Source organism: Heterocephalus glaber, unplaced genomic scaffold (assembly GCF_053883595.1).
Source record: "Heterocephalus glaber isolate CG9 unplaced genomic scaffold, H.glaber_assembly_v1.0 deba00000347, whole genome shotgun sequence".
Classification (NCBI taxonomy): Eukaryota; Metazoa; Chordata; class Mammalia; order Rodentia; family Bathyergidae; genus Heterocephalus; species Heterocephalus glaber.
Window position 1 is genome coordinate 63,476,211 of NW_028258143.1, and position 27,821 is coordinate 63,504,031.

Here is a 27,821-nt window from a genome sequence, read left to right on the forward strand (position 1 = left end):
TGGTTATCTACTTGGTAAATACAAACTAGATCATTACTTCCACGAATGTATAGAGTTTTTAAGGAAATAAAATAAGGCTTTCTGCTTCTGAGAGCCATTGCAAGTATTTCAATAAGAAATAGTCTTTCCACAAAAGTGGAATAAAATAATAAAATAATAGCAACACTTTGCATCCCAAGAACAATAAACTTACTCAGGTCCTCCTGGCCTCAACTCATTCTGTGGATTATAGCATTTTTTAGAGCAATATTTTGTTTTTAAATTGTCATGTTTATGGAGATTTTTATTTGAATATAAAATAAAAATTTAAAGTAGTAGCTTTGGCAGTTGATTCATAATTTCACATTGTTTTAATTCAACTCTTTGTTATATAAAATCATTACTCTCATCTGTTTTTCTCTTGGAATTTTAAAGTAAACTTTTTATATTGTATTATAATCCATTTTTAGAAATGATTACTCTTTTTTAGTTTATGGCCCATTGTAGTCCAGAAATAAAGTAAAATAAAAGCAGTGGTTACAAGGAACACAAAGCAAAAAGATTAGCTTGTGTTTTTGTTTTCCTTTATAAATCCTTTATAAACTTTATAATTCTCCAGAGCACTGAATTAAAAATGACCAAGGTTTGAATGAAATAGCAGTGCATAAAAACATACTGCCTGTTACTTACTTCTTCTATGTAAACTTGAAGAAGCTTTAACATCTCTCTGTACCCATTTTCATTATCTTTAAAATAGAGATAACATTCGCAGTCTTTATAATTTAATTATAAATTATATAATTACATGAATATATATATATATATACTTTAATTATATATTATATGAATTAATACATGGAAAGCATTTAGAATACTGCTTGGCAAATAGTATGTTGCACAACAAGAACATTTTAATATATCAATAATATTATTTTCCACCCTTTATATTCCCAGAAACTGTCAGAGCGTTTCTTTTAGAAATTTAAGTTTCAGAACATGGGAGGATGCCACTCGAAAGTCTGCATTGTTCTCAGCTTGTGAGAGCAGAACCCAAATTCCAGGTCTTCATATCATACCTCAGCTTTCAGCACCTTCCATTGCCTCGTTCCACAGCAGCTTCCCTATCCACCTAGCTTCCAAATGTGATACTTGTGAGCAGTTACCCTCAGCATTCCTCTAACTGAATCCCTTTTCCTTTATGTGGCCAAGGTTCTCATAGCTTGCCCCCTTATTTCCTGTAAGTTTCCCATGAAAAAGTTTTTTACTGGCAACTGTGGATAAAACAACAAAACCTCCCCAGTTGGGGGGATTTCTAATAGAGATGCATACAGCATTACGATACATGATAAAGATGTTCAGTTTTAAAGCCCCAGACTGGCAAGGGGGTTCGCAGTTCCAATTTTAGCAAGTACCAAAGAGCACAACATGAATAAAATCACTGTTTTCAGAAACTGCACAGTGAGCAGCACAGAAGTATAACCCTAAAGAAGAGAAAGAAGTGAAATGTGGATTATGATTACCACAGCTGCATACCCAGCAGCGATTTCCACACTGAGGGTCAGCAAGGAACAATTCAATCATGTTTCAGCAGACTTCCTCAGTTGAAGAGACAGGGGAGGAGCGGTCAAATGGTTGGAAATTGAGAAGAGTAATGACAAAGAGGAAGCTACACAGAAAAGGAAATTCAGTATTTATGCATAGGCTCCTGAGCGTTTGCAGTGAACAGCGAGGGTGAACTTCCGCTCAGTTGTATGAAAGCAGTCCAGAGACTTAGAAGCTTAGTAGGTCCTGAAACTCACAGAGGAGAGATGAGTTCCAACCAGCCAGCAATAAAGGGAACAATCGGTGGCATCCCCAGAAGGAACAGGCCTTCTAACAGGACTGAACTATCCATTAAGTGTAGGGTATGAAACCTTTCACAGGCCTGTAGAGAGTCAGGCGAAGACACACATAACTAACTGTACCCATAATGAAAACAGCACTGATTAAACAAAGACAAGATCAACAGCATAACATTCATAATATCTGTATTAGTCTGTTCAAGCTGCCGTGACTAAGTACATAGGCTAAATGGCCTAACCACATATATTTTCTTAAGTTTCTGTCTTTACTTAATTATTTATTTTAGTACATGTTTGTGATAAATAATGACTACCTGGATTGTGTTTGGTACATTTACATGAGCCATCTGAATTGTTTTAAGTCTCCTTCCTTCCATGTCTCAGGCCCTTTCTCGTTTGCAGAATCTTACAGTTCTTAAGGCTAGAAGACTATATTCAACATGTTGATAGCATTCTTTTTGGTTGGTAGAAGGCAGTATACTTGCTGTGTTCTCACAGTCTTTCTTCAGTGCCTGCACACTGAGCAAAAAAACAAACTCTCTGATATCTCTTCCTCTTACTGTGATGACACTAACCCTACCAGACTGGGGCAGTACTCTCTGACTTTATTTGATCTTTATCTGTCTCAAGAACTTCTCTACAAATAACATCACATCGAGGCTAGATATTCATGATACAAATTCTAGAGGAAGAAAACTCTGTGCATATCAATATGCAACATTTAACCAATTATGACATATTATGCCAAGACGGAGGACTTACTAGAATAAAAACATCAGTAAATCTAATAGACCTAGACATCACAGAGACAACATAAGTATCAGAGAAAGATTTTTAAAACATTAATTTCATTCATTTAAAGAAAAATAAAATAAAGTTAAATGTTAGAAGACAGTAAATAAATGGAACTCCTATAAATGAATAGTATACCATTTGAAATGATAATTTTATTAAGTGAGATTAACAAGATTACACAGAGCTAATGGAACTTTAAATACAGCAGTAGAAATCCAAAAGGAAGCATGAAAGGAAAACAACTGAAAAACAGAGGATGGACTAAAGGTTAACTGGGGATAAGAAAATTTGGTTTGACTTACATTATTAAAGTCTTCTACCCACTTACCTTCCCCCCTCAAAAAAAATAGAGAAAAGAGGCATAAAAACATATTTCAAGAGAAAATGTTTGGATACTTTTAAAATGGATTAAAGCTTTAAATTAATAAAAACAAGGAACTAAATAATCTGAATAAGAGAAAATATAACAAATGCAAAAATTCACAGCTAATCATATTAAATAGCTAAAACATACTGATGAAGCAAATATATTGAAACCATAAAAAAGAGAAAGTATGTATACAAGTAGATGAAAGAAAACATTACTGAGACTTTTATTTAGATGTATTAAGGAAGGAATAAATGGAACAATATCAACAATGCAAAAAAAGAGTAAAATTAAAAATCCAGAATTTCATATTCAACAAAAAGTACTCTTTGGAAAAAAACAAAATTAAAAACTTGTTTACAGACAAATAAAAAATAGTGGAATGTATTAGTAGCTAAAAACTGTGCTACACAAGTTAATAAACTATATGCTTCATATAGAATATTAACAAAGAGAAAAATAAGATTAGATGGAAATAAGCACCTACACAAGTTAAAACAATTATGAAAATGATAGTGTGTGACAAATATAAATTATTATGTATGTCTATATTGAATAATTTTTCTCCTTTAATAAACTAAAAACAGAACAAATTTGATATGGAATAAGTTTAAGAAAACAGCAAAAAAAAAAAAAAAGAAAGAAAGAAAGTAACCCTAAATATAACTTGGAAATCAATGAAAAGTAAAATGGGCAAATGATAGAGAAAAAATTAATGAAACCACATATTCCTTTCCTGAAAGATCAATAAATATGAAAAGTTGTCATTTTATTGATCAAACCAAATAAAAAGAAAAAAATACCCACAAACAATCAGCATTAGGTTTGAAAAAGGGACATAACTGCAAATGCTTCAATAATTTAAAATGAATGACTGTTGTATACAATTTCATACCAATAAATTTGACAACGTAGATGAAATTAAAACAATCCTTGACAGACATATATTGCCAAAAATCAAATCTCAAAAAAATAAAAAAGTGAATTCTTTATTTTAACTTATAATTTCAACTTATAATTTAAAAGTATTCCTACATATAGGGCCAGGGATTTAGGTCAGTGGTTCCACCGCCTGCCTTGCAAGCATGACGTCCCGAGTTCAATCCCCGGTAGCAGAAAAAACAAACAAACAAACAAAGAAAATATTCCCACATACAGAACTCAGGCTAATTCTATCAAAGAAGAAACAAATAATGAGTACAAAAGCAGTGCAAACTATTCTACAAAATAAGGGGAAATTGCACATTTCACCATAATTTATGTGTTTGTATTTACACTTCTACTGAAATTTAGCAAACACATTGTAGGAAAACTAAAAGATCGAATCCACCAATCAACATAGATTCAATTACTTAAAATTTCAGTTAAATATTACCTATTAACTTTTAAATTGAATAGTGTACCATAAAGTAGCTGTCTTTACTCCAAGAGGTAAAAGAGATTTAACATTTTAAATTAATTGTGATACTAAAATATTGAAAATATTCACAAAATAGAAAGATGTCCCTTGCTCTTAAATTCACAGAATTAATATTGTTAAAATGGTTATATTTTCAAAAATGATCTATAGATGTAATACAATTCCCTTTAAAATACCAACAGTATTTTTCACAGAACTATAAAAAGCAACCCTTAATTTCACATGAAATCATAAATGATCCAGAGTAGTCAAGAATTCCTAAGGAAAAAAAGCAAAGCTGGAGATATCACAACATCAGATTTCAAGATATCCTAGAAGACTACATTGAAAAACAACATGATAGCCACACAAATACAGACAGGTAGAACAATAGAATAGAACAGAAGACAGAAACAACTAACAACTCCATGCATCTATTGTCATCCGATTTTTGACAAAGTTCAAAACACACACTAGTGAAAAGATAGCCTTTTTTTTTTTTACAAATGGTGTTGGGTAAACTGGATCTCCACTTACTGAAGATTAAAACTACATCTTTATCTCTTACTCTGTACTAAAATCAAATCAAAGTGGGTCAAAGATCTAGATATGAAGCCATGAACTTTGAATCTGCTGGAATAAAATATAGAGGAAAAACTTGAAGCCATAGGTACATGGAAAGACTTTCTGAATGGAACTCTAAGAGCATAGGAAATCATACCAAGAATCAACAAATGGGCTTACATCTTTAAAATGCTTCTTCACAGCAAAGGAAACAATCTACAGGGTTAAAAAATAATAGTGTACATACACAGTGTGAAAATTTTACTAATTATTCTTTTGATAGAGGACTGATATCTAGAATATACAAAGACTGCAAGAAAAAAAAATAAGCATTCAAAACAAGTGACCCAATCAAAATGGTCACATGAATTGCATAGCCTCTTTCCTAAAGAAGTACAAATGGCAAATAAGTACTTGGAAAAAAATGTTCAACATCTTTAGCCATTATGAAAATGTAAATTAAAACAACTCTGAGATTCCATTTTACTCCAGTCAAAATGGTTGTCATCAATAACACACACACACACACACACACACACACACACATGCACGCACACACACACACAACAAAGAATGCTTCCAAGCATATTGGGAAAAAGGAATAAGCCTACATTGTTGGTGGGACTGTAGTACCAGGATGAAGATTTCTCAAAATCTAAAAATATAACTTTCATTTGGATCAGTTATAGTTCACCTGGGTGTGGCTCAAAGAATTTTTAAAAATCACACTATTGTAATACGTACAGTGCAAGCCATATTAGCTACATTTTGGCAACAGCCTAGGTGCCTGTCAACAGATGAATGAAATACTCAGTCATAAAGAAGAAAAGACTCATGTCATTTGCAGGAAAATGGTAAAACTTGTGACTATCATGCTAAGTAAGTAAGCCAGAGTCAAACAGTTTGATGTTCTATGTTTCTATGTTTTTAAAAACATAAAAGATAAATTTAAAAATGAGTGAAATAAAAGGGAGATATGAGAAACTAGAAAGTGTCCTCTTGGACATGGGGAAGGAGGTCAGGGGGAAGGAAGAAGAAAGGGAGATGGGGACAATGGCATTGAAAATGACCAAGATATCTTACATGCATGTATCAGTTCCCCAAAACAAACATTATTATTCTGATTACAGACATACACCAATAAAATATTTTATTACTTCATTAAAATGACTTTCAACGAATAGATAAAAGAAGGGATCTTCATTAGCCTTCTAAAAGGCATATCCGAACCTGTAACAAATGTCGTATTTATGGTGGAAGACTGAAGCTTTTCTGTGACTGGGAAAACTGCTAGAATATTCTTTCTCTTTATCTTCTCTCTCTACTTTTACTCAACACTGTATTCAGGGTTGTACTCAGAAATTTAAAAAAAAAACATGTATTTTGCAACTAAAGAATTGAAGCTATTTTATTCTCATATAATGTGATTACAGGTATAGAAATTCCTAAGAAACATGAAAATATGACTCTAGAATTAACAAGTGAGTTAATTAAGGTCGTAAAATATAGATCACTTAGCTCTTCCACATATTACCGATGAATATTTGAGTATTGCAATATAAAATATTATTTACAATAACGTCAGAAAACATGACATTTTTGTCAAACTAAAGATACATTTGTAAGACTTTGGCACTAAAAACTACAAATCATGGGATGAGTAAAATTATATATCAAGTTCATGGTTTGGAAGACAATTTAATTGTGATATCAATTTAAACATATTTATTGATACATTCAATGTGTTTCCAGCCAAATTTTCAGCAGATATTTTTGTAGTAAAGTACAAGATATCTAAGCAGATCTTCAGTAGATATTTTTGTTGAAAAGTACAAGATAACTCTAATTATATAGGGACATACAAATGACTTAGAAAATAGTCCAAAGAAGAGACCAATTTTGGAAGAATTAGAACATGTAATTGCACAGTTAAAGTCAACATAATATTCCAGACGTTATGGTATTAGCATAAGAACAATATATATATCAATGTAATATAATGGGAAATTAATTGCTAGACATACATCTATATATCGACATGTGTGTAGCTATGCATGTATCCTGCTAATTATAGACAGAGATGACAAGGCAGACCCTAAGTTGGGCCACGATGCCCCTGTGCTCTGGTATTGATAAATAGCCTTCATAAGCTCTGGCACTTGAATAATTTCCTTCTATCCAACAGTGACTGACAGAGTTGAAGGGGTGTCGTTCTCACGATGATAGCCCAAAAGTTCAGGACTTCCATCTTGCTAACGCAGTTCCTCTCGCGACAGCTGTGATTCTCCAGTTTTGCTGGTGGAGCCCCACGGAACAAGAAACTGAGGCAGGCCTTCCAGCAACAGCCAACAAGAAATTGGCATCCTAAGACCAATAGCTTTCAGTAAGCTGAATCCTGCCCCAAATCACAAATGTTTGCTGAAAGTGAAACTTTACAACCAAATGGTGAGATGACTATCCTCGTGAGAGAGCGAAGCAGATCTCCAGCTGAGTTATGCCCACTTCCTGATATACAGAAACTGCATTGCCTTAAGAAATTACATCTTGGGCCGGGCTTGTAGTTCAGTGCTAGAGACTGTTTAGCATGCTCAGGCTCCTGGGTTCAGTGTCCACAACACAAAAACAAACAAACAAACCAAAGGAACCAAAAATTACCCTTGGGGGAAGTATGAGAAAGAATTCCATGAGAAGTCCCTTTCCCTGATATTTGGTTTCCAGTACCTCCCATGAAAGAATAACTACTCTCATAATTTTTAATTTCACAAACTTCATTTATTTTTATGCTTTTGTGTTTTATATAAGTGAATTTTACAGGGTATATATTTGTGTCTGGCTTATTAGATTAAAAATTATGTTTAGGAAATATATTCTTAATGATTTATAATAAAGGTCATTTGTTCTCATTGGTGTGCAATTTTCTATTCTGTGCACAAGACACAAATTATTTATTGATTATAAATTCAATGGGAATCTGAGTAGTTTTTAGGGTTTTTCTATTTTGTTTTTGTCTTGGATCCTGGAAAACTGCTGCTATGCACATTGCAGCACATGTCATTTGATGAGCAGGTACAGTCATTCCTTTTAAATAAATTCTCTGAGCTGTAAATGGTGAGATGTAAAATTTGTTTAACTTTATTAGATAATGGCCAAATGTTTTTCAAAGTTCACTGAGAGATATTGTATTTATTATATTATATTTGTCTTGTCATCTAAGAAGCTAATTTGATAGAGGAGACAATGGAGACCTTTTACTTAAAAACATGCAAAACTTATTTAGTAAATAAAGCAATGACTTTAAAGCTTAGGGTTATTGGTTTAACTTTTTTCCAATTTTTGTTTTTACTAGTATGGTACACGTTTGTAGCACATAATGACTCCATCTGGATTCTATTTGCACTCTCTTTCCCTTCTTCCTTCTGGTTCCCTCGATCTCTTGGTGTTTCCCATTTGCAAAAGATCTATCTCCCTACTTCTTATATCTAACTTTTTTGTTCTGTGTTTATATTTTGGGTTTCTTGATAAGAGAAACCATGTGGTATTTAGGCTTGCTGTTCTGATTCATTTCACTTAACATTATCGACTCAAGGTTCAACCGTTTTCTTACAATGACTCAATTTTATCTTTCTTTATGGTAGAGTAGTACTCCATTGTGTATAAATACCACATTTTCTTTATCCATGCATCTTGTGATGGTTGTATAGACCATTTCCAAGATGTATCTATTAGTTTCTTTTAAATATGGTATGTACATGTGAAGTATCATATACTTAAGATGTTACACTTTGGACATTTATTTTAGGAAAATAATCTCATGTGTCCAGACAAAAAATCTCTACATGGAAGTTCATAGTAATCTAAACTGGATGTTCAGGTAGGTATTCTTCAAAGGGCAATGATTAAACTGCCTGTGGTACATCTATAACATGGAATATTACATAAAAGGAACAGACAACTGACACAATTTGGATATCTCAGGTGAGCTATGCTGTGTGAAAATATACAGAGTAAATCTCACAAAGTTAGGTAGTCTATGGTTCCATTTATATAACACTTCTGAAATTGTGAGATTATGTAGATGGATACATGAATAGCGATTGCCATGAATCAAGGATAAAGTGAGACAGGTGAAAACCAGCTGTGGGCAGAAAAGGGCAATAGGAGGGCTGCTTGAAGTGACAGTAGATCCTGATGGAAAGGTAAGAAGGAAACATCCTACTGCAAGGGCGGCCTCCTGCTTGGGATACTGCACTGTATTTTGCAGGATGCTACTATTGAAGGAAGCTGGGTAAAAGGTACACAGGGTCTCTCTGTGGTATTTTAAAAAAATCTATGATCATCTCAGAACAAAAACATTTAATTTAAAAAGTCTTTAACAAGCTGATTAGCATTGTTCAAATTTCATAAATGAATGGGTGGTTAGAACCAAGTTGCAAACCATATAACCACGGTGGTGTGCAAAAAAATTATATAAGTAATTTTCTTTTATTTAATTAACTATTTCAAATGTTCTTATAAGAGGATTCTTAATGGAAGAACTGAGATAATTCAGGGGCAAAGCTATACTTTAAGCAACAGAGACTAGCCATACTCTAAGCACAAGAAAACCATGTTTGTGGAAAAATGCAATAAAATGTATTTTATTTTGTGAGCAACATCTCCCAAAGGACTTCCTTTCACTAATTCTCATTCCCTCCCTGTCCACTCTGTTTCCTCTCCCATTGCTGATGACAGAATGTACTTATATAGGATTGTTGTGACAATAGAATAGCATAAAGTAAATTCTGGAAGCCTCATTAATTTGGAATTTCAAATCACTTTTAATTTTTCTTAAATAAATTAAATAACATCACCTGCCTCCATACACTCCTAGGTACCCCCATATTCAACACTTCTCAGCAGAGTGTTATATTTGTTGTAAATGATAGCCCCTCTTTAGCGCATTACTCAAAGTCCCCAATTTCATTTGGATTTACCCCTTGTGATCTAAGGATGTGGACAAACATAATGCATTGTAACCATAATTGTAGTATCATATAGGCTATTTTTGCTGTCCTATAAATCCTGTGTTCTTCCTATTCATTTATTAACTCCAACTGCTAGTAACCACTTACCTTTCCAGTGTTCCTATAGCTTTTCTTTTCCCAGAATGTCATGTACAGAAGTTGGACTCATACAGAATGTAGCCTTTTCAGATTACTCCTTTCACTTAGCAATATATATTTAAGGTTCCCTCATTTTTTCATGGCTTGATATCTCATTTGTTTTTAGTATTGAATAATATTGCATTGTCTGAAAAATATACCTGAGGATATTTTTTTCTACTCACTTTGTGAATCCAAGACATCTTGATTGCTTCCGAGTATTCATTATTATAAATAATGCTGCTATGAACATCTTTATGATGGCTTTGGAAGTGGGAAGATACTAACTTTTGGACCTTTGTACTTTTTAAAGAGGCCATTAACCATTAAGACTCTGACAGTATTATAAAAACAACTTTCCTTTCTTAGGCTAATGTTTTAAGTGTAAGAAATAAAATTCCTATTGTCACATAGAGAAGTCAACTTTACTGCAAGAAATTTAACAACATTTAATAAAAAGTATTTTATGGCAAATTATGTATTTCTTGTATGAATGCAAGAAATTATAAATTGAGTCCACATATTACCATGATGTTATTTATGATGAACAGAAATTATATTTGTGATACCCACACCAATTCTAGTGTAGTGTGGAGATCTACAATTTTTATTTGTGAACAGGCAGTTTCCATACTATAATCATATTCTGTCTACATGAATAATTTGTTTAACTGCTGGGCTTCAGATAAAGTAAATCAATATATAAATGTAGTGCTTTTTTCATTCTAAGTTCGTAGAACATAGAATTCTTTCTATGGACCTCATTTGAATGTACACTTCAAAGTTTACGTGTTGAAAACAATACTCAACTCAATATTTTGCACAGGTGGAAAAATTTAAATGATAGGTAAGTCATGAAGGCTCTGCTCTCATTAATAGACTAATGCATTACAGTGGGAGTGCATTTGTTATTAAAGTGAGTTCCATTCTCTTTTGTGTTCTTTGCCTCTCTTTGTCTCTGATGTCTCTGCATCTCTCTCTCTCTCTCTCTCCCCTCTCCACTGTCCCACTGTCTCTCTCATTTCCTCTCATGTAAGTGATGTATTTAACCTTGTTATGATGTAGGAAAAAGGTCTCCAATCCCACTGCCATCACTGCCATGCTCTTGGGTTTCCCTGGCAACAGAAGCATGAGCCAAGTAAATTTCTACTCACCACCCCACCACCAGTTTGTGGTATTCTGCTATAGCAATGTTGTCAGACAAACAGTGTGGGAATTGATGGGCCCTGAATGAAAACACCTATAAAAAGTTTTAAGAATTCATATTGTTATTTATTCAATATATTTATTCTAAATTCAGGTTGAATCAAAGAAAAAAATTGTGGGAGAAACAAAATTATTTTAGTGTTCAGCATTTGAAAATTGTCTTGGATGATATTTTCATATTTTCTAAGGTGCTCCAAGCTTAGTTTTTGTAGCAACATTCATTTTAATTTTTGTTCTCTGCTGCGTAAATCTTGTTTCATGTCATCTAATGCTATGTTTCAATATATTAGGTCACCTTATATATTGCATTTGACAGAGAGACTGTGCAAGTCTATTATAATAAAGGAAAGGAACCCGTAGGTGCTAGTTTGGGAGAAGCAAAGCCAATATAGAGTTAGCGTGGAAAAGACAGAGAATGTCCACAACGTTTTGTCTTCATGAACAGTCTGAATTTTGCTTATATTTATAATTATTAATTACCATGTTATTTAGGAGGCTTAAGTTTAAAATTTTATTAAAATTTTTCCTGAGCATAATTTTATTTTAAAGTAAACAAATTCCCAAGTATTTTACAATCTCCATATTCTAACTGTGATGGGCCCTCACAGTCCCCAAGATTGCTATGGCCTGAGAATGGAAGAAATAAATGGTGTTTCCCTTCCCTAGAGCCTACCCTTCTTCTTGGTCTCCGATTTAATCTACCTTATGCATAATGGGTCCTGGGTAACAAGAATCAGGACAAAAAGCTTAACAGCTTAAAACAATTACAGAGAAGTTTACTCATATGGAATAGAAGTAAATTTGGTTGAGGCAAAACAAGACATGTATTCTTTTTTATAATTGAGAAAAGTCAGTGTGGAAAAAATTGATCCAAAGTCTTACTTCTTACCCCCAGGCATCTCTATCTATCATCTGTCTGTCTGTCTATCTATCTATGTATCTATCTATCTATCTTCTAACCTACCTATCCAACTATCTATTTGTGTGTCTATCTCCTCACTTACATTTCTATCAGCCTTATTATCCTCTACTGGGCATAGAATTTTTCTGTATTTTACTGTTAAGAATACAAATATTTCCCAGCCTTCATAATACCAGAAAGTTTCAGAGTATCATTAGGCCATATGATGCAAACACCTTCCTTAGTTTTAACATTTTGTAGCCTAGGCAGAAGTACAGTGTCATTATCCTGACCTGAATCCAAGGCTGGTGCCTGAGGAACCTATTTTTGCACAATTTATGCAATAATTTACTGGATTCTATATTTAGACTTTTTGAGTCTCAAACTTCCTTGGGAATTTTCATGTAACAGATGCAATGCTATGTAATTCTGGTTCACAGTTCTTTGGTAGGAAAGTCATATATCAATCATTGCTGTTTACATTGTAAGTTTAATAGGAAGAGGTATAAATCCCTCACATGGTTTCTTCTTTGGGGGGAAATCAACAAGAAAATTTAATTCAACATATGAAAACTTATAATTTAGTTGATTTCTGCTTTTCTTCCTAAATGTAATGTGTAGTCTCTCTTCACTGCATTTTTTTCTTTTGATGTGATAAAATTTTGATGTAAAAATGAGATTATCAATATTCAAAAGTGATCTCTGAAGAGCCTTTCAAACTAAAACAATTGTCACAGAGGCACAGCAATGACAGGTTCAAAACATTCCACTTTAACACCAAAACAACTTTTCTCAAATGTAAAATGTGACAAGAAATGAAAACTTTGCCAAAAACTCTAGAAAAGATTCTTTAACCACAAGAAATCACATCAAAAAGAAAATTTAAATTTATTTAAAAGGTTTAAGCAAGCAAATAAACTAATGAATCCTATTTTATTTCACTTTATATTCAACTTCAAGCTACCAACGACTACTGGGGAAAAACGTGATGCAAATTAAAAGTTCAATTAAAATGAAAGTATGAAATTTACTGTTAAAGAAAAGAAACCTTTGAAAGTAAATTTTGTAAACAATTACTGCTATGACTTATTAGACAAAGTACAAAGCATTCTTCAACCCGTGCCTTATAAAAAAATATACTAATATTCTCCCAACGCAATTTGTTCAGTTCTCCTCCACTCCAAAAATAAAGCATATGGGATAATGTTAAAACGAGAAAGGGTAACTCTTGGGGGGAACTGGAAAAGTGTAATTAATTAAAAAGTGATCTGAACTGGTTTGTAAGGGAAATTTAGATATTTCTGGAGAGAAAGACACTCAGCTATCTGTGGGAAAGCCTCTTATTTCGGTCTGTTAGTTAAATAGCTCATGAAGGTCGGTAGTCTGTAGCTACTGACTTGAGGCTTAGCTTTGGCAATCTTACTATTTTTTTGCTGTCACATAAAATGAGGACCAAATGCAATTATATTTTATGTTCTTGAGAGTGGGTTTTATAATCGTGTCTATAAACTTACCAGATACATAACTTGTGCTCAATTACACGTTTAACAACAAAAAATAAAGGGAGAATTAAAATCTGTAACAAGGTAAAGATTTAGTGGTACAAAATTGCCATTAAATAAAACATTTTTATCTCACATACTTTTGGAGAAGCTTAAGTGCACAAGCCAGTATCCATCTAATTTTCAAGTTCAAGAATGTAGAATATTGACCAGGCTTGGTGGTGCATGCTTATAAACCTAGCAGTCAGGAGGCTGAGGCAGGAGGATCACCATGAGTTGGAGGCCAGTTTTGGACATAGTGAGTTCAAGGCCAGCTAAATACTTCTTAAAGATTTTTGATAGGGTCAACCCAAATGGAAGCCAGGAGGAACAGAAATCTGGACAAAGCTGCCCATGAGCAAGACTCTGCACTTCGGAAGCAGATACAGCCTTGTATAGACCAGACTTAAACATGCAGACGTATGACTTAATTATATCCTGAAGCAGGACTTGAAAGATTTAATAATTTTCCAAATTTGACTCCCTCCCAAAACTAAACAAAATTAATTGACTTATAAAAAGAATCAGTCCTTACTCAGTCCAGATAGGAGAGAGAAGTAAATGAGATCCACCTCCTTTTCATCTGAGAGAGGAGAAGAAGGCAAGGAAAGTAAACGTCCTCGGACACTACGGAACTGGGCTCTCAGAGTACACTTGTTTCCTTGACCTGGATTTTCTATAATGTACTCAGACCCAACTCAATTTTATGGTTTCCACAGTTTCATAAGCAGTGACTGTTGAAGCTCTGTCAGGATGCTTATACCTTGCTGTCTGTCTATAGTCAGCCTTATTCACACTAATAAATGACAGATTATTGCTCCCTGAAGTACTTCCATTCTTTTATTTCTATTAACTCACACAAGAACTAGTTAATGAAAATGAAAAAATCCTAATTAGAGAAATAAATATGTAACACATAACAAAACATTTAGCTACACTCTCAAAGATTTTTAAATATCTTTATGGTATAGGAAACAGATATCATACCAATGGAGAATTGTAATATTATAAAATTATACCTGAAAGCGTACGTGAGTGAATTGTTGGGTGAATGCATATGTGGTATCAAAAGTAGAATTGAAATAAGCTTTCAAAGGAAAGTGCTAGAATGTTATTAGCATTGGTCTCTATTTGGTGAAACTGAAAACTTGTTATTTTTTATTTTTTGTTGTTCTTGAGTGTCTTGACTTACTTTCAAACTTTCTTATCATATATACATTATTTGCATAAAATAGAGGAGGATGAAGCTAAAAATTGGAAATAAAAATGTGTGCATGGATTTATTATTATTTTTAATAAAGTCATCTACACTGTTCTGAATTGGGTTTTGTAACTATTGATGACTCTGTTTCTCAATTTACCAAGTAGCATATTCCTTAATAAAATGGCAAGTTCTTATTTTCTTTGAAATTCATTGGTTGTAGATGGAGGTAATACATATCCAGGAGTTGTTCAAAAACTAAAGGTAAAAGAGGGAATTGGTCTCACATGGTTTTGATGCTGTTCAAGATATAAAATAGAGTACAATATTCCTGACGGGCAATTCTGTGGGAGCGCTCCCAAGGTAGGGCTTAAATGTGATGTAATAGATTGTTAGAAAGGTGCAGGACTCATTTCTGTGAAAATAAAAATTTCAACAAGACTCTTAGAACTTGAATCAACCCATGTTTTTCCAAAGTGCTAGCATGTGGAATTTAAATTAAATTGGAATTGAAATAACTCTGATATTGAATCACAACTTTCTTTGGAGAAATAAACTAATGTTGGGCAAATGAATAATATAATAAGGCTAGTTTGCTTACATCATATCATGTAAAGCATTAATTCAGTAATGGTTACTTTGTAATTAATTACTTTTTGTTTGACTTTTGAGAACTATCTGGCATATAGTTGTTCAGGATATTTCCTTTTAATACTTTTAATTTCTGTAAGGTCAGTAATAATAATTGCCATCCATTTCTGATTTTAGTAATTTGAACATTCTTTTTTTCTTGATCACACTAGCTAAATTTTTTCAGTTCTAATGAAACTGACAAAGAAGCAACTCTTGGTAGTTAATTTTCTCTGTTGTGTTTCTGTAGTCTATTTCATTATTTCTGCTCTCATCCATATTTCTTCTTTCCTTTGCTTCTTTTGGGTTTATTTTTCTCTTTTTCAAGTGTTCAACATGGGAAGTTATGTTATGGACTTGAAATTATTAAAGAAAAAATATTTTAGTGTGGGAATTTACAGCTACAAATTTCCCTCTGATCGTTGTTTTGATTGCATTATGTAAGACTGGACAAATTATTTCTTCCTTTTAATTTTATTATATAATTTCTATTGCCTAGTTCTTGAGCCATGGATTAATTAGAAATTCATAATTTAAATTCCACATACAAATTTCACAATTTTTTCCATTATTATGTCTAATTTCTGTGTGAATAGAGAATCTACTTTTCATGTCAATTAACCAATTTAAATTTATTGAGGCTTGTTTTGGAGCCTAGCATATGAAGGGCTCCAGGAAATGTCCGTGTGTATTTGAAGTCTCTGTAATATGCTGTTGTTGGATAGAGCGTTCCATGGATTCTGTCACGTCTTTTGTTAATTCCTAGGGCTGTCATAACAAAGTACCAATAAATGGTTGACTTAAAACACAGAAATTTATTCTCTAATAGTACGTAGGCTAGAAGTCCGAAAGCATGGCATCACCAGGGCCACATTTCCTTGAAGTCCTTAGGGGTGATCTTTGTCATGCCCTTTCTTCCCTTCATGTAGCACAGTCATTGTTCTTGGTTTGCCGGTCTGTGAGTCCAGCCTCTGACCCCATTGTTACTCTTTTTGTGGCTGTCTGTATACAAATTTCCCTCTTCCTACAAGGACACTCATCCCAGTCCCTTAGAGCTCACCCAGATAAGCTCATTTAAACTGGTAATCTGCAAGGACTTTTCTTCCCAAGTACGGTTACCCTCACAGGTATGAGAGTTATATCTTTAAAGTATTTCTTAGCGGATACCATTCAAAACACTTGCTATTGTATGTTACTTATTTATCTCAGATATTTTGTTTCAAATATTCCCTTTGAATGTAAGGCATTGGTTTGTTTTGCTGGTTAGTTTAATGACTAAATCAGTACCTGGGACATAACTGGTATTCAGGTGATATACCCGAGAGAATGAGTGAACAAATGGTAGCCTTTCTTTATTATGCCAAACTCTTAGTCAACCTAATTATTCTTACTCAGAGCTTATAGAGTGGTGCTTCAGGTGCAAGTATCTCTTGTATTTCTGTGTAAATGCTAAGTATTTGGTAGCAAAATGGCTTCTGTAGTGTTTAAGGACATTTTCCAAATCAGTGAACCAGACAGTCTAAATAGAGTAACCAAATTCACTTTCAATTTCCCCAAATTACACCCCAGTTAGTTCTTTGTTAAACTTGGTATGTTGGGTGAAATTGTTTAGTTTAAATTCTGTGTATTCAACTCTGTCACTCTAATCTCTAACATCTGACTGCCATCACAGCTGAATATATACATGAATGAAATTGGTCTCCAAATTATTGAAATAAAATTTGATTTCGTGCTTCACTTTGTTATATTCAAGTGAAAGGTATAATGCCGGCAAATTAACCAAGATTACTACTAGCTGATAAATTTTAAAGATAATTTTGTCAATGAGTGGCCATAAAACACCAATCTTGGCTATTGTAACATCCTCTAAAAATATGTCTTATTTTGGTTTCAGTCTAGTTCTGTCTAACTCCATTCTACTGGGCCAGACAAATTGTAGTGATGAAAAAAATTTTCATTATTGGATAATTTTTGTATTGGAAAATCATTATTATTAGACTTCTAATGTGAAAAAAATTTATGTTAAAAGTTATTATTTAGGTTTTTAAACAAAATTAAACTGTTATAGTAGTAATGGTATAAGAAAAATTGCTGGCTTTATAGATGTTTCTAAATCAATAAGTGGAAATTATTTTATCTTCATCAGTTTATTATTAATTATAGTTTTAGAAGGACTTTTAAATCGTCAATTTAAAATTTTATTTTTCCAGTGCAAACTTTTTATGTACATTATGATCTGTAGTTTGAAACCGAGCTAAAGGAAAAATATTGGCAAGTTAAATTTATTTTTCCCATATATAATTAAATATCTTTTTATAATTATAAATCTTTACTCAACTAAAAGTCATTTTGTGTATTTGTATATACAAATTATATTTACATATGTGAGGCAAGATAATATTTCTTGCTTTTGAATGTCTATTTTAAACATTGCTTCTTTGAAAAATATGTAAAGTGATCATAAATAACAATCAGTACTATCTACTAAAGACATCTTTCTTTTACATTGCTGAAGTATAAACATTAAATGTTATCATTCTATTTGTAATTTTTTAAAATAGTAGTATTAATTTAATATTGAAATCCTTTTAAATGGATAGAATTAGGTTGATTTTTAAAAATCCATTTATTTTTCAATGTTTTCAATGAAAATACAACTTTCTGCATCTACGTGCCTCTGTGCATATGAAAACAAGAATTAGTACACTGAGATAAGGAAAAATAAACAGAATTTGTTTTTTTAATTTATTATTCTGGTAAATCCTTTATATTGCTTTATATTGCTTTTACTTTGAGTGGATAATACTTTGGTTTCCTAGGTGCTTTCATTTCACTAGAAATAATGTATCTGTATGGCATAGACAACCAATAATAATATATTCCTAATAGAAAACGAACCCTTTTTTCGTGTTTCAGTTTTTTTCCAGTTTGTATTTTTTGTTAGTCCATGCTTGTAACACAAAATATCCCTGTGGGGAGTTGCTACTTGTACATAGTGGTAACATATCTTAATTTATTTTCACCATTTTCCCTCCCTCTTTTCCTCCCTCCATTTCTTGGCCCCCTTCTCATTTGAGAAAGAATGATCACTCTCATTCCTATTATCTATTTATTCTTTTGTTCTTTATTTGAATTTTGGGGTTCACATATAAGAGAAATCATGCAATATCTAAGCTTGTGTGTCTGATTCATTTTGGTTAACATTATGGTCTCAAAGTGCATCCATTTTCCTACAAATTACTCAAGTTTTATCCTTCTTCATGGCAGAAAATTACTTCATTATGTATATAAATATCACATCGTTTTTAACCATTCATCTGTTCATGAACATATAACATTCAAGATTTAGCTATTATAATTTGTGCTGCTATAAACATATTAATGCATATCACTGCAATATGACATCTTTCACTCTTGTGAGAAGACACATAGCTGGATCAGATGGAATTTCTACTTTAGTTTTTTTTTTTTAGTTCTCCATTTATAACATATAAAGAACTCAAAAAAATTAGAGCCCCCAAAATAAAAGACCCAATCAAAAGATGGACATCTGAAATGAATAGACACTTCTTACATGAAGCATAAATGGCCAATAAAACGCATAAATGTTCAACATCACTGATCATTAGAGAAATGCAAATGACAACACTGAGATTTCATTTCACTCCTGAAAGAACGGCTATCATCAAACAATCAATAACAAATAGTTGGTACTGGCAAAGCTGTGGGGACAAAAGAACCCTGCTACACTGTAGGTGGAAATGTATATTAGTAAAACCACTATGGAATGCATTTGATTTGATTTGAATATGTTTTTAAGGTAGGGTCTTGTTATGTAGTTCAGGCTGGCCTTGAACTCACTATGTAGCCCATGCTCCCCTTGAACTCATGGTGAGCTTCCTGCCTCAGCCTTCTGAGTACTGGGATTACAGGTGTACATGACCACAGGTAGCTGGAATACATTGTAAAATTGGAAATACTATTTTATCAAAGGAATGGACTTTGTCCTTGTGTTTTTATATTTCATCATTCATTGCCATTTGATATTTATAAATATGAGTGTGTATATGTGAGTGTATATGCAAAGGATTATATTTCACTGTTTTTGTACAGTTTTGTACAAAGTATAGTGGATACTTGAAAATATTTAATTATCCATTATTTAGAAAATGATCAAGAAAATTAGCAATAATAATTTCAAAGTATTGAACATACTTTTGGTTTTGTGATTGCTATATTTATGCTCTCAAACTACATGACTGAAATGGATAACCTAGATTAAGACTGTATGAAAATTATCAAAAAAAAAAGAAGAGGTGTCCAATGGATAAAATGTTTTTCATAAGTTATCCTCAATTGAGAATGTGCCATATCACTCCTTATGTGCTTCTTCTATAATATACTGCAGGATTTCACAGGTCATGTTGTTCAGTACACACAGGTGTGATTGCAAATCATAATAATTTCTGTACTGGTATTTCTTCAGAAGTGATTCTTGAAATTGTTCACAGATACTCCTCACTGCAGTCGCCTTTGAAAGCTGCATCTTTTCTAGGAATCCTTTGGAGTCACTCGGTGGGAGCGCTAACTCTGCCCTGTCCGTTCCTCTCTTCTGTCTTCCATTTTCCTATGTGCTTCAGTCTTCTGCTCCGGGGACTGGGCTCCAAGGCCCTGGGGCTGTGGGAGGAAGACATAGATATCAAATTCTGGCAACTTTTCATTCCGAAACATTTTTATCCAAAGGAGTTTCTGTCTGTCAACATACTAAGCCTTATTATATTAATAACTAAGTTGGCATTTAACAAAGTTTTAAATGTAGAAAATAGAAACCAGTCATGGTGGTGCATGTCTGTAATCCCAGGCTCTGGGTGGCTGAGGCAGGAGAACCACAGATTTGAGCTCACCTTGGGCAATTTAGCAATTTACCAAGACCCTGTCTGGATATAAAAATGAATAGCTAATTAATTCAATAAAAGGGCCAGAGATACACTGAGTGTCATGGTCCTGGTTTCACTCCCCAGTGCTGAATGAATGAATAATAAATGAATAAATGTAGAAAATACACATAAAGAGAGATAATATACATTGATTAGAGAGTGATGAATATGTTGTTTAAAAAGAGCAACTTATGTAGGGAATTGGAAGGGAACCTTACCAGGACCTCCGCTGTGGGTCCTGGCATGTGAGCCAATACAAACTTATAAATATGTGCACTTGAAAAAAAGAAAGTCAATAAACATGCAGCAAGGCTGATAATCCTTAACAAAAAATAGACACCTTCCCTTCTATAGTTAGAAACATAAACATCTCACTCTCAGTAAGGAAATGGTCAATAAATCAGAAAATAAACAAATTATTGTGGGCTTCAGCAAATTATAACTTGATCTAATTAGCATTTTCAAGATACTCCATCCTACCAGAGAATGCAATCAAATAGAATATTTATCAACACAAACAACATTCTGGGACAAAACATACCTAGTAAATTTAAACAAATGGAAATGATACAGTGTATGTTTTAGATGACATCAGAATTAAACTGAAATTTAAAAATCTGAAAAAACAGCTAGAAAATATTTGCAGATTAAAAATCTTTTCTAAATAACACATTGGCCAAAGGAAAGTCTCTGGAGAAATTTAAAAATATTTACAGCTAAATAAAATTGGAAGTGCATATTATTAAAATATATGAGATAAAATAAAAGAAATGCTTAGAGGATATTTTATAATATAAAGTACATACATTAAAACTGGGTGTGGTGGCACATACCTATAATAATAGCACTGAGGGAAGCTGAGGCAGGAGTATTTTAAGTTCAAGTCCCACCAGGAAAACTTGGGGAGATCCTTTCTCAAAATTTTAAAAAGGGCTGAGGACATAGCATAGTATGAGTTCAATCACCAGTATCCCCAATACTGTAAACAAAACCCACACAAGTTAGAATAAAGGAAAATATAAAATCATTATCCTAAACTTCAGAATCTTAGGAAACCAGAAATAGAAAAGCAATTTACACATAAATAATATAAAATAATAATGATAATAATACCAGCAAAAATCAGTGTAGTTAAAATCAGAAAAATAATAGAGAATATCAATGAAACAAAAGCTGCAATTTTGAAAACACTAATAAAATTTCTAGCCAGGCTAGTAAGACATAGAGAAGACAAACGTTACTAACATCTAAAATGAAAGAGAGACATTACTACTGATCCTGTAAACTTTAAAATGATAATAAAAGCACACTATAAAACTAATATGGCCACAAAATGATCACTTAGATAAAATTATACCAGCTATCCAATCTCTCCCAGAAAATAGAAGGAACAACATTTCCTAAGTTATTCAGTATCAGCAGAATCACCTTAATGCTAAAGTCAGAAAATAATATTACAAGAAATGATAGCTATAGATCAATATCTCTTATCGATATCAATGAAACAACTTCAAGAAATATTAGTAAATTAAATTCAATAGCAGAGTTATGTACTGAGTGATAGTTATATACTGACATCAAGGATAATTAATACTGGATGGCTCAACATTTAAAACTTCATGTAAGTCACAATATCCATAGGACAAATAGGAAAAAAAACATGATTATACAACATGATGCATAAAATGCATGTTAAAAACCCAGTATCTATTTATGGTAGAATGTCTCAGAAGACTAGGAACAGAAGTGAACTTCTTCAGTACAAAGAATGTCTACAGAAATCTACAACTGGCATCATGCTCAGGGATGAGGACTATGACAACGCTCCTCAAGACTGGGAAGACCCACGAATACACTCTTACATGTGTCCTTTTCTTCACTGTGTGGGAAGACTTAGGAAGAGTGAGGACACAGAAGTCATTAAAGATGAACCTACTGCAGAAGAATTAACGTTTTTCATTCACATATAACATGGTTCCCAATACAGAACATGCTAGAAAACTTGTGGAATCTAATAAGTATGGCTTATAGCATGGTATTAGGGTACAAGGTTAATATGTAAAGGTCAGTCGCGTTCTTACATACTAGAAAAATACAGTGAATTTGAAGTTTAAATATATATATATATATATATGTTAAATATTACAAAGGAGAAAAGGCAACTCAGACTCACTCTTAGTTCAGGCTCAATAAATCTATAATACTCATTATGATTAATTGTGCTGGATATTTATTCTCTAACTATGAATCCTAACTGTGGATCTTCCCATCCAATCTAGGCAGTTTAGAAAGGACTTGGAGCCCCCCCCCCCCCCCCCCCCCGCTTCTGGGAAGTGAGCCTCCAGCAAAAGCATAGAGTCCCTCACCTAGACTTGGGGTTTCAAAAGCTCATCCATATAGGATACGGAGAGGAACTAATGGATTAGAATTAAAATCTGGATGTGTACACATCAGGGGTAAACATGCCTACCACCTTTCATTGTCCACTTTTGTCGACACTTGAGGGGAAAATAAAAAAGACCCACTGGACAGAGGGAAGGAGAAGATTCTAAAAGGAACAGGAAAATAAATGCTGGTGGGTCATGTGGCAGAAGTGCTGGTCCTAAGAGGATGTAGAATGCAGCACCCTGAGATAGGATTGTTGAAGGGAAACCCTTGCTCACCTGCTAAGGTTAAGTTCAGCCAAGACTCCAAGTCACTCAAAGGAGCTGGCACAGCGGTGGATAGGTAAGTGGATAGGTGGATAGGTGGATAGGAAGTGCTTATAAATTCTTCTTATGTATCAGCATGTTAGGAGGAACGAAAAGGCCACACTTTCTCAGGATTGAGGGGCAAAACATGAGGTCTCACCATGAGGTCTGAGGACATTTTGTGGATAGGGATAGAAATAAAAAAGCAACAATTTACAGAGTCTGTCAATAAAAGGATCCAAATCCCTGCGTTTGTCTTCATGGTCTTAGGAAATTGAAAATAAGTAGCAATTCTTCCCTCATGCTTATCTTGTGACTAGCCAAGATCCCCCAGATCTCAGTTTAATTGAGTTCAAAGTACTTATGCCAAAAGGCCTCCAAGTAAATTGAGTTGTAAAAAATAAAATCAATTACACTGTGCTTATACTGAGCTTTTGGACTGAGACACATACCCTACTGTCTAAGCAGAAGCTCAGGTTTCAAACTCAACCCTGCCAGCAGCTATCAGGAAATGAGTCCTTGAGTTCAAATAAACAAAAGCCCAAACAGAAATATTTGCTTCCACCCAACTTACCTCGCTGGGTCCTACAAGTAAATTCAGGTAATGTATGTGGAGTCACTGTATAATAGGAAAGTAATTTTGATATATTTTTAAAAGTCTATAAATTATATTTTTATCCCCTTACTTTCAATATATTTGGGAACTGTTTATAGAATGATATAGAAAAAAGTTATATGATTTCTCCTCTTAAGAAATTTCAATCAGCATGGAGATATGGTCTATGTTCTTAGTAACATGCAAGTGGCAGAAGAATCTATTATAGGGCTTTATTCTGAGAAATGGTAAATAAATTTCGAAGGATTAGATAGAATAAGAGCTGTCTATATATCACATTCTCTTATTATTTTGTTACAAAATTTTGTCTTATTTTTTCATAAAAGAAAAAATAATATATGAGATTCTCTCTTTAAAAAGAATTTGCATATTCAAAGTATTTGGGATGGAAGAGGAAGAGAGTTAAGGTATTTGGAACTGCACGAGCAAAGACACTGAATTCCAATGTTTGCTTGATTTATTTATAGAACATTGGAAAATAGGGTGGACTGAGATGAAAGAGGTGAAGTAAAATCATTTTAAGGGAAAAGTAGAAGTTATTGCATGTAGAAACCAAGACTTGAGTCTAAATAAAGAAACATTCAGCCATAAAAAGGCATGAATTACTGATGCATATAACAATCTGGGTAAATATTCAAAACTTTATGCTCACTGAAGGAAGTCACAAAAGGTCGTACATCATATTATTGAATTCAGATGAACTATACAGAAAAGATACATCTGTAAAGATGAAAGCAGATTGTGATTTTCAGGGGTGATGGAGGAACAAAATGGAGAATGAAGTTTAACCGCCAGGAGGTTTCATTGTGGGCTATTTTGGAGCTAGTTGGAGGTGATGTTTGCACAGCATTGTCTACAAAATGCTACTTAACTCTTTGCTTTAAAATAGTTGATGTCATGCTATGTGAATATCACCTTAATAAAAATAGAAGTAAAAATTGCAGTAACAATTCCTAAAAAAGATTAATGAGTACTGTTATATTAGGGTATTTATAAGGACTAATTTCCTCTCCCTATCTAATGTCAAAAAATTTTGAGAAATGTTCTCATGCACTGACATCACATTTAGGGAGTTCTATTGTAGGCACCTTTATCATCACACCATAGTTTTGATTGCAAATCTTTAAAAATGTTTATCCAGTGTGCATCCTTAGAAGTCTCTATCACAGTAATAACTCTCCTTGGAAACAATACAATAAATGTTACCCCCACGCTTTTACATAGTTGAGAAAATAACATTGAATTGCTGGTCATTTCATCACCATGGCTCTTGCAGTTAGCACATCCTTCTTCCTCATCTAGAACTTCATGACTCACTGCTTGACTAATCAGATATTCCCTGACTGGTTTCTCCTCCTCTATTCTTCCCATTACAGAATATCTACTTATTAAAATGAGATTAATTTTACTAAGAGTAGTGTAAGTTTGTTTCTCATGTAAAGAATCATAAAAGTAGGCTGATGGATTCATGGTAACAATGGCTTCAGGGTAATCAGGGAGCCAGCTTTCCTTGTACTTTTCTAATGTCCAAATTTGACTCATGGTTCCCATCCTTCTGGTCACTACTTAATTCAAAATACCTTGGGATATCATGCCCAAGGTATGAGTAGCTCTAGAGAAAAAGCATATGAAAGGATACAGTAAAATAAAAACACTGCCATTTGAGTCTGCTCTCTTTAAGAAACTTTCAAGAGCTGGGTGTGGTAGTGCACAGCTTTAATCCCAGCCTTTTGGGAGGCTGAGGCAGGGAAATTTCAAATTCAATCCCAGCCTGGGGAATTTAGTGACTTCCTGAGATCCTGTCTCAAAATATGAAAAACAACAATGGGCTGGGCTTTTGGGCTCAAAGCAAAGGCTCAAGGTTTAAGCTCTAGTACCAAAGAAAAGTAAGAAAGAAAGAAGGAAAGAAAGAAAGAAAGAAAGAAAGAAAGAAAGAAAGAAAGAAAGAAAGAAAGAAAGAAAGGAAGGGGAAGGAAGAGGAAGGAAGGAAGAAAGAAAGAGAAAGAAAGGAAAGAAAGAAACAATTTCATAAGCAATTGCAGACACTTCTGCTTATATCTCCTGCATCGCAGTGAATTGCAAGAGAGTGAAGAGAATAAAATCTTTTAACCAAACACACACTATTCTAAATAAAATTAAGATTTACCATTAAATTGAATTGTAAAATTTCTATCAGGCAGGAAGTAAGCAATGTCTTCATTTTGCATACTAACTTGCATATAGGTATTAAATTAATCTATTTACTCTTTTATGCATTTTGTGTTGTGCGTTATGTATCATATGTGTGAACTGTACCTGGCACTAGCAGAAACTATACCTGTATTCATTAAATACATATTTGTCAACCACTCATTATGATTTTTCCAGGAGCCTGAGCACTGAAGATCAGAGTGAAACTTGGCACTGATTGTGAGGGAGCTCGTGGTTTAGTCAGGAAAGTATTTTTTCACCAAAACCCACAAAAAGAGTGTTCAAGTATAAGTAAAGGAACAACTTCTTTAACACCATCAAGCAAATCTGATTCACACTGGTGAGAGAACCCTGGGAACATCCACTGTGAATTGGTAATGTAGCTGGGATGAATGAGTGAGCTAAGGAAGTGGTGAGGATGCTCTTGAATAGAAAGGACACAGTGGACTAAACCCCAACGGAGAGAGGAAGGAACTGTATGTGAATGGCAAATGAAGAGGTAAAGGGTGAACAGCACTAAGGTAGTGAAGGCTGGACTGAAGATAAAAGATCTTTGCAAGACTATTATACAATTGCTCCATAGATGAGTCCCAGCTACCACTCTCTACATTATGTTTTACCCTTAATCCAGAGAATGCTTTTCTTGGCTCCATGTCTCCTGTCCTTCTTGGTCCCCCTTGCTGGCTGGCTCAGGCACTGCCCACTTCCTGTCAGCTGACCTCATCACAACATGCATCCTGGGATGCATCACAGCTGGAACCTTCTCCACATGTCTTCCTGAGATCAGACATAACCACTTAGTCATGGCTAGACAAAATATTTTATCATAAAATGTGCATACCTGTACTTTGGTTTTTCCTCATTATTTTAAATTTTATATTCTTGGGTCTGCCTCTTCAGTGAGATTCTAGTCCTTTTCCAGACAGGAATATCACTTATGCAATTTGGTTCCTTAGCACCTAGCAAAAGGCTTGGTACAGAAAAGGACTCGATTGTTGCTGGGGGAACAAATGAATGGCTTTTGGTCATAGTGATTTATTTTACTCTCCAAATCTAATACTAAGATGCATATTACATTATTGTACAAAACAATCCCCCACTACAAATATCTAGCGAGGAAAATAACATAAAATATATTTATAAACTTGTAAATGTAGTGTCTGGCTTAAGAATACCATTGGATTAGCCACTAAAACAATCTCCTTAGAACTAAAAAAAGCAATTTGTTTATGATCTCAGCATAAGACTTGTTAGGAATTTCAGCTAAAGATATTTTCAATCACTAGTAACCACTTTATTCATTACTCTGCTTATTTACTAAAAACTATTGTGTTCTCAGGTTAAAGTGGAGGGATTGTTTCTCTCTCTCTCTCTCTCTGTGTGTGTGTGTGTGTGTGTGTGTGTGTGTGTTGTTGAGACATAATCATTGAGAATTGAAATAATGCCAAACAAAACATCAGTATTATGTACACTTTACTGTAATTACTATCTGCTCACTGTAACACTGAAATCTTACTCTAAAGAGCCTTCACCTAACGGGGTGGGATGAATGTTTCTGGAAATCATCATGCTTGTATATGGCTTTGCTCCCACCACTTCATCTTGGAGAAGCCCTGTATCTTCTCTACGCTTTTACACACTTTAGGCTGTGTTTTCATCCATTTGGTTTACTTTTTTCCTTGTTCTTGGAATGTTCTTCAAAATGTGCTGCTGAGATGCCTCAGTCTTGTGTTTCTCTCTGATGACTGAGGTTGGGCCATAAATTAAGGTGATAAATGTGTTTATCAATAAATCCATAAACATGATGAGAGTTCTAGAGTCGA

General features: G+C 33.6%; 1 long non-coding RNA gene across 1 annotated transcript in view; it reads right to left on the reverse strand.

Annotated features, from left to right (window-relative positions):
- Positions 1-18,666: 18,666 nt before the first annotated feature.
- LOC147829994 (uncharacterized) overlaps positions 18,667-27,821 on the reverse strand; it is a 60,888-nt gene continuing 51,733 nt past the window's right edge. Inside the window, exon 2 of the long non-coding RNA XR_015447462.1 lies at positions 18,667-20,242. This is a non-coding gene — a long non-coding RNA (uncharacterized LOC147829994). The remainder of the gene's footprint in view (positions 20,243-27,821) is intronic.